This window comes from Schistocerca piceifrons, unplaced genomic scaffold, assembly GCF_021461385.2.
Source record: "Schistocerca piceifrons isolate TAMUIC-IGC-003096 unplaced genomic scaffold, iqSchPice1.1 HiC_scaffold_968, whole genome shotgun sequence".
In the NCBI taxonomy this organism is placed as follows: Eukaryota; Metazoa; Arthropoda; class Insecta; order Orthoptera; family Acrididae; genus Schistocerca; species Schistocerca piceifrons.
The window spans coordinates 102,501-110,000 of record NW_025729243.1 but is presented as its reverse complement, the minus strand read 5'-3'; positions in this window follow the sequence as shown (position 1 = coordinate 110,000).

The following is a 7,500-nucleotide window of genomic DNA, read 5'->3' as shown; positions in this document are numbered from 1 at the left end:
GGTGAGGTTTCCCGTGTTGAGTCAAATTAAGCCGCAGGCTCCACTCCTGGTGGTGCCCTTCCGTCAATTCCTTTAAGTTTCAGCTTTGCAACCATACTTCCCCCGGAACCCAAAAGCTTTGGTTTCCCGGAGGCTGCCCGCCGAGTCATCGGAGGAACTGCGGCGGATCGCTGGCTGGCATCGTTTATGGTTAGAACTAGGGCGGTATCTGATCGCCTTCGAACCTCTAACTTTCGTTCTTGATTAATGAAAACATACTTGGCAAATGCTTTCGCTTCTGTTCGTCTTGCGACGATCCAAGAATTTCACCTCTAACGTCGCAATACGAATGCCCCCGCCTGTCCCTATTAATCATTACCTCGGGTTCCGAAAACCAACAAAATAGAACCGAGGTCCTATTCCATTATTCCATGCACACAGTATTCAGGCGGGCTTGCCTGCTTTAAGCACTCTAATTTGTTCAAAGTAAACGTGCCGGCCCACCGAGACACTCAATAAAGAGCACCCTGGTAGGATTTCAACGGGGTCCGCCTCGGGACGCACGAGCACGCACGGGGCGGTCGCACGCCTTCGGCTCGCCCCACCGGCAGGACGTCCCACGATACATGCCAGTTAAACACCGACGGGCGGTGAACCAACAGCGTGGGACACAAATCCAACTACGAGCTTTTTAACCGCAACAACTTTAATATACGCTATTGGAGCTGGAATTACCGCGGCTGCTGGCACCAGACTTGCCCTCCAATAGATACTCGTTAAAGGATTTAAAGTGTACTCATTCCGATTACGGGGCCTCGGATGAGTCCCGTATCGTTATTTTTCGTCACTACCTCCCCGTGCCGGGAGTGGGTAATTTGCGCGCCTGCTGCCTTCCTTGGATGTGGTAGCCGTTTCTCAGGCTCCCTCTCCGGAATCGAACCCTGATTCCCCGTTACCCGTTACAACCATGGTAGGCGCAGAACCTACCATCGACAGTTGATAAGGCAGACATTTGAAAGATGCGTCGCCGGTACGAGGACCGTGCGATCAGCCCAAAGTTATTCAGAGTCACCAAGGCAAACGGACCGGACGAGCCGACCGATTGGTTTTGATCTAATAAAAGCGTCCCTTCCATCTCTGGTCGGGACTCTGTTTTTTTTTTTTTAAAAAAAAAAAAAAAATTCTTTATTCCATTAAATTATTTCTTACATATTAACCCACCACCTAATACATTAGTGGGTCTTAATTCTCTACATTACATTTTTTATTGAATATTAGCAGCATTTATACTTCTATTCTAGTGTTAGTAAACTTACTTGCTACAGGACATAAGAGTTAGTTTCTTTGTTGGGTAAGATCTACTTTTACTCTTGCTAACTAATCTAAGGTCTACCTCCTGCAGCGTTACAGGCGTGCCAGATGTTTATATAAACCTACTGTGTGGCCGTGCCCACTGAGCTAATCCCAGTGAGCATGCCCCTGGCACTGGGCTGGCCTTTTGAAGATCGCTGCAAGTTCAGTTAAGATTTTCTATCTACTATCTACTTAGGTCTGACTATTGCTAAGTCATGATCGGTGCGCAACTGTCGAATCCGGGTGTTGGCGCTCCCTCCCCCTGTTCCGGAGCGTGGCGGATTCCTACCGTCACGGCGATTGGCCAGTCCACGCCCCGGCGGAATGGGATGGGTCGCCTTCAGTTATGTCATGTCCGGTTGTTCAAGTGTTTTCCCTTAAATATTCCCGCAGGACCTTTGCTGATACCTCGCTGGCAAGGCGGTTTACTATGTTGAATGTGGTGGGATCTCTGATTAATTGGTACGTATTGTTGTGAGGCAACTGGCTTCTTAGGTCACTGGCTACATCATCGAATATGGGGCACTCATAGATCACGTGGTCCGGAGTACCCCATTCAGCTCCGCAGTCACACGAGGGGGTAGCCCTTTTCCCGAATCGGCATAGATATGCCGGATACGGTCCATGTCCTGTGAGGAAGTGCAACAGTCCCTTACTTGGCTGGAAATGCGATAGTTGGAAACGTTCTTTAATATTTGGGAGCAGCTGGTAAGTCCTTCGGCCTGTTGTGTCAGCATCCCAGAGTTCTTGCCATAACTCTTCTCCCCTCCTCTTAATGGCAAACTTGTCCCCCACCCGCACTCCCAAGATGCTTTCAGTCTTATCTACATCTCCTCTTTTAACCCAGTACCAGGCTGCCTGTTCCCGGATTTTGATATCCAGGGGACACACCCCCATAAGTACTAGTAGTGCCCCTCCCGGAGATGTTCTGTACGCTCCGATGGAGCGCAAAAGCATGTTGCGTTGCACCCTCCTCACAGACAAAGCGGGCACAACCCTCGTGAGCCTGTGTGCCCACACTCCGGAGCCGTAACCCATGATAGAGACAAGAATGGTATTGTGATATAATTTAATGAGTTCTGGTGGGAGATGAAATCTACTGTGTCCTATTGTGATTAAGTTGTTTAGAGCTTCGAGTGATTTTTGTGTTGCTGTTTCTATATGTTTGGCGAAATTCCACCTTTCATCGATTATAACCCCTAAATACCGGGCCTCACGACGCCGAATCACTGGTGAGCCCTCGATTCTTACTGTTGGATTTCTGGCCAGTTGGCCTTTCAGTAATAGGTATGTAGACTTGTTAGGCGCAATGGTCATTTTCGTGTTCTGGCACCACTGCGTGAGAATTGATAATGTCCTATTGATTTTGGGTTCGAGGTCCTCGCGACTTCGGCCGCCAACCAGCAGAAGGAGGTCGTCAGCGTAAGCTATCGCCTCTAGCACGTCCACACTGTTTTCCAAGCTCTCCAGAAGAGGCTCCATATTTATGTCCCAAAAGAGTGGCCCCAGGACAGAGCCCTGTGGACACCCCTTCGTGATCTTCTTGCCAATTCGCTCGCTAGGGGACGATAGCCAGACCTCTCTTTCCATACAATAGCTCCTGAGACAGCCGTATAGCGGCCCTGGACACTCCTTCTCCCGCAGGCAGGAGAAGAGCGAAGGCCACCACAGGTTGTCAAAGGCGCCACTGATATCCACCATGATGCCAACTATGTACTTGTGCGGAGACGACCCACAGACCTCGGATGCGAGGGCAATTGCGTCACACGCAGATCGCCCCTGCCGAAAACCGAATTGCCCGTCACTCATCCCGCACAGCACTCGGTGTGCTGTCAGTCTGTCAGCCAGTAACTTCTCCAGCAGTTTGCCCAACAGGTCCAACAGACAGATGGGTCTGTAAGATTTTGCTTCTTTAGGGTCTTTGTCTTGCCCCTTTTTGATGATTACAACGTTGGCCCGCTTCCAGATTTTAGGGAATGTTCTGAGGCGCAGGGCCTCATTGTAAATTCTTGCTAAAGGTGTCACTAGTTGAGGAGCGAGGTACTGCACCACCTCCGCGATGATGCCGTCTGGTCCTGGGGCCTTTCCTTTCTTTAGCGATTTAATGTGGGCTGCAACTTCTTCTTCAGAGAAAGGGTACACCATGATGTTATTCTCATAGTCTACTTGCAGAGCCTGCCTAATTAGGCGTTGTTCTTCTGTGTCCTCTTCCTCTTCATCATCAGGGAGGAGTTGGTGGAGAAGGACCTCAGCAGTTTCCTGCCAAGACCCAGTCATCCGATTTCCATCCCTGATTGTGGAGAGCACCATTGGCGACCTGATTTTTTCCCTTACTATTTTGTAGGGAGTGCCCCAGGGATCAATAGCCAATTGGCTGTGCACATATTTTTTCCAGCTTTCCAGCCTGACTGTCCGGGACTCTGTTTGCATGTATTAGCTCTAGAATTACCACAGTTATCCAAGTAACGTGGGTACGATCTAAGGAACCATAACTGATTTAATGAGCCATTCGCGGTTTCACCTTAATGCGGCTTGTACTGAGACATGCATGGCTTAATCTTTGAGACAAGCATATGACTACTGGCAGGATCAACCAGGGAGCTGCGTCAACTAGAGCTGAGCAGCCGGCCGCCCGGGAGTGTGTCCCGGGGGCCCGCGCGAACACGCAAGCGTCCGCTCAATCATTCTGCAAACAGGAGGAGGCTGAGCTCCCCTGCACAATACACCTCGAAACCCTCTCAGGTCCCGGCGGCGCGCAGCGCCGTCCCAAGTACTTGGTCGGGTTCGAGAGAGGCGCAATCGCCCGGAGTTAGGCGAGTAGACGCTTTCGGTGCGACCACCCGTGCTCCCAACTGAGCTTGCCGCTGCCGACAGAGGCCCGGGAGCGTGCTGTCGTGGCATTGCCGGCGGGAGACAACACGCGCCACCTACGGTGACCGGCAGCTCCAACGCCAGCGCCACAGAAGGACAAAAGCCCCACTTGGGTGCCGAAGCGAACTCTCCCAGCACAGCGCACGCGCCAACACATCCGCACAGCTGCGATACAAACCACCAGCGAGAACCGCTGGGGCGACCGAGCAGCAGACGGCGTCGCGGCGCCGAGCGCCGGGCGGCAGCGCATCCTCAACGCACACAGTCCTCAATCGGACCAGCACACTGAAGATGTCCACCGCGCTTCGCACCGGGCCCGCGAGGACCTACTTTGGCCGCACGGCGCCGCGCGCAGGGTGCGCCGGCGCGCAGCTGCGACGCCTGCCGCGTCCGTCGGCCGGCGCGCCTGCCACTGGCCGCCCCCACCAGCCGGCTGTAGCGCGTGCGCCCACGCACCGCGCGGCCAGCACGCCGGGAGGCGCCCCCTCACCGGCCGGGGACGGTCCCACCCAGCCACCGCCGCGTATCGCTTCACACCCAGATGCCGTTCAGTTTCGTCGGCATGGTGGGTATCGCTGGAACAACCGGTTAGTACCTCAACCTATCGTCGCCATCACCGATTCACCCCTAGCGAGAACAACCGCACCACAACAGGTTACCATTTGTTCATTTGCGTAACTTCACCAGAAAACGCAGGCGTCCATCGCCATTTGCAACTTCCACGATTATTGCATGCCTGTGTCAGGTGTCACGCCACACTACGTCTGCCCACATACACGCAACAAAATGTGCACGCCTAGACAATACGTGGAAGGTGGCCCCCGTACGTATGCGATGTCCATTGCTCGAACGACTGTCAACCGGCCTCTGTAGCATGTCGCAGATATGGAACGCGGTGCACCATGCCATCACGGTGTGTGAGGAGAGACGACTAGGTCCGAATACATCAACAGACAGCTCATGCTGATCGCCATCCACGGCGTCCGTTCCTCCCACACGTCTCTATGGCGTACCACACTGCAATCCAGCTCTCATAGGGAGACGACACGTAGCTGCGTGCACAATATTTGCACTGTATGGTCCGCCGTTTTTGGGCGCAGTCGTTGTACGGTCACACATGTGCCACGATGTATCATTCAGTACATAAGGACGAATGTGCAGTACAGATTGTGGTTTACGCGTACGACATTAGCGGACAGTTGACACAGGCCGCACCACAACGTAGCCTGAGTACGTCGCATGCGGAGGGCATTGAACATGCAAAGTTCTCACCAACCAGCTTGCGAAGGCAGGGGGCAAGGTGGGGACGTGGGGAGGGGCGGCATGTACGTCCTGCTGCCATCCACATTACAGTGTACAGCAGGAGCATGTGGAAAGTGAGCAAGACTTGCAAGGTGTTTAACATGAAGCGATACACAGGGGAGCGGGGAGTGCGAGTAGCGAACTATATTGCGAGGGTTGCGGGTGGGCAACACTACACTAATTGAACGAGTCGTATAACAATTACAGAGCAGGTTTAGGCGACAACGTGGGTTACGTTAGGCGACAACGTGGGTTACGTTAGGCGACAACGTGGGTTAGGTTAAGGCACGACGTGGGTTAGGTTAAGGCACGACATGGGTTAGGTTAAGGCACGACATGGGTTAGGTTAAGGCACAACATGGGTTAGGTTAAGGCACAACATGGGTTAGGTTAAGGCACAACATGGGTTAGGTTAAGGCACAACATGGGTTAGGTTAAGGCACAACATGGGTTAGGTTAAGGCACAACATGGGTTAGGTTAAGGCACAACATGGGTTAGGTTAAGGCACAACATGGGTTAGGTTAAGGCACAACATGGGTTAGGTTAAGGCACAACATGGGTTAGGTTAAGGCACAACATGGGTTAGGTTAAGGCACAACATGGGTTAGGTTAAGGCACAACATGGGTTAGGTTAAGGCACAACATGGGTTAGGTTAAGGCACAACATGGGTTAGGTTAAGGCACAACATGGGTTAGGTTAAGGCACAACATGGGTTAGGTTAAGGCACAACATGGGTTAGGTTAAGGCACAACATGGGTTAGGTTAAGGCACAACATGGGTTAGGTTAAGGCACAACATGGGTTAGGTTAAGGCACAACATGGGTTAGGTTAAGGCACAACATGGGTTAGGTTAAGGCACAACATGGGTTAGGTTAAGGCACAACATGGGTTAGGTTAAGGCACAACATGGGTTAGGTTAAGGCACAACATAGGTTAGGTTAAGGCACAACATAGGTTAGGTTAAGGCACAACATAGGTTAGGTTAAGGCACAACATAGGTTAGGTTAAGGCACAACATGGGTTAGGTTAAGGCACAACATGGGTTAGGTTAAGGCACAACATGGGTTAGGTTAAGGCACAACATGGGTTAGGTTAAGGCACAACATGGGTTAGGTTAAGGCACAACATGGGTTAGGTTAAGGCACAACATGGGTTAGGTTAAGGCACAACATGGGTTAGGTTAAGGCACAACATGGGTTAGGTTAAGGCACAACATGGGTTAGGTTAAGGCACAACATGGGTTAGGTTAAGGCACAACATGGGTTAGGTTAAGGCACAACATGGGTTAGGTTAAGGCACAACATGGGTTAGGTTAAGGCACAACATGGGTTAGGTTAAGGCACAACATGGGTTAGGTTAAGGCACAACATGGGTTAGGTTAAGGCACAACATGGGTTAGGTTAAGGCACAACATGGGTTAGGTTAAGGCACAACATAGGTTAGGTTAAGGCACAACATAGGTTAGGTTAAGGCACAACATAGGTTAGGTTAAGGCACAACATAGGTTAGGTTAAGGCACAACATAGGTTAGGTTAAGGCACAACATGGGTTAGGTTAAGGCACAACATGGGTTAGGTTAAGGCACAACATGGGTTAGGTTAAGGCACAACATGGGTTAGGTTAAGGCACAACATGGGTTAGGTTAAGGCACAACATGGGTTAGGTTAAGGCACAACATGGGTTAGGTTAAGGCACAACATGGGTTAGGTTAAGGCACAACATGGGTTAGGTTAAGGCACAACATGGGTTAGGTTAAGGCACAACATGGGTTAGGTTAAGGCACAACATGGGTTAGGTTAAGGCACAACATGGGTTAGGTTAAGGCACAACATGGGTTAGGTTAAGGCACAACATGGGTTAGGTTAAGGCACAACATGGGTTAGGTTAAGGCACAACATAGGTTAGGTTAAGGCACAACATAGGTTAGGTTAAGGCACAACATAGGTTAGGTTAAGGCACAACATAGGTTAGGTTAAGGCACAACATAGGTTAG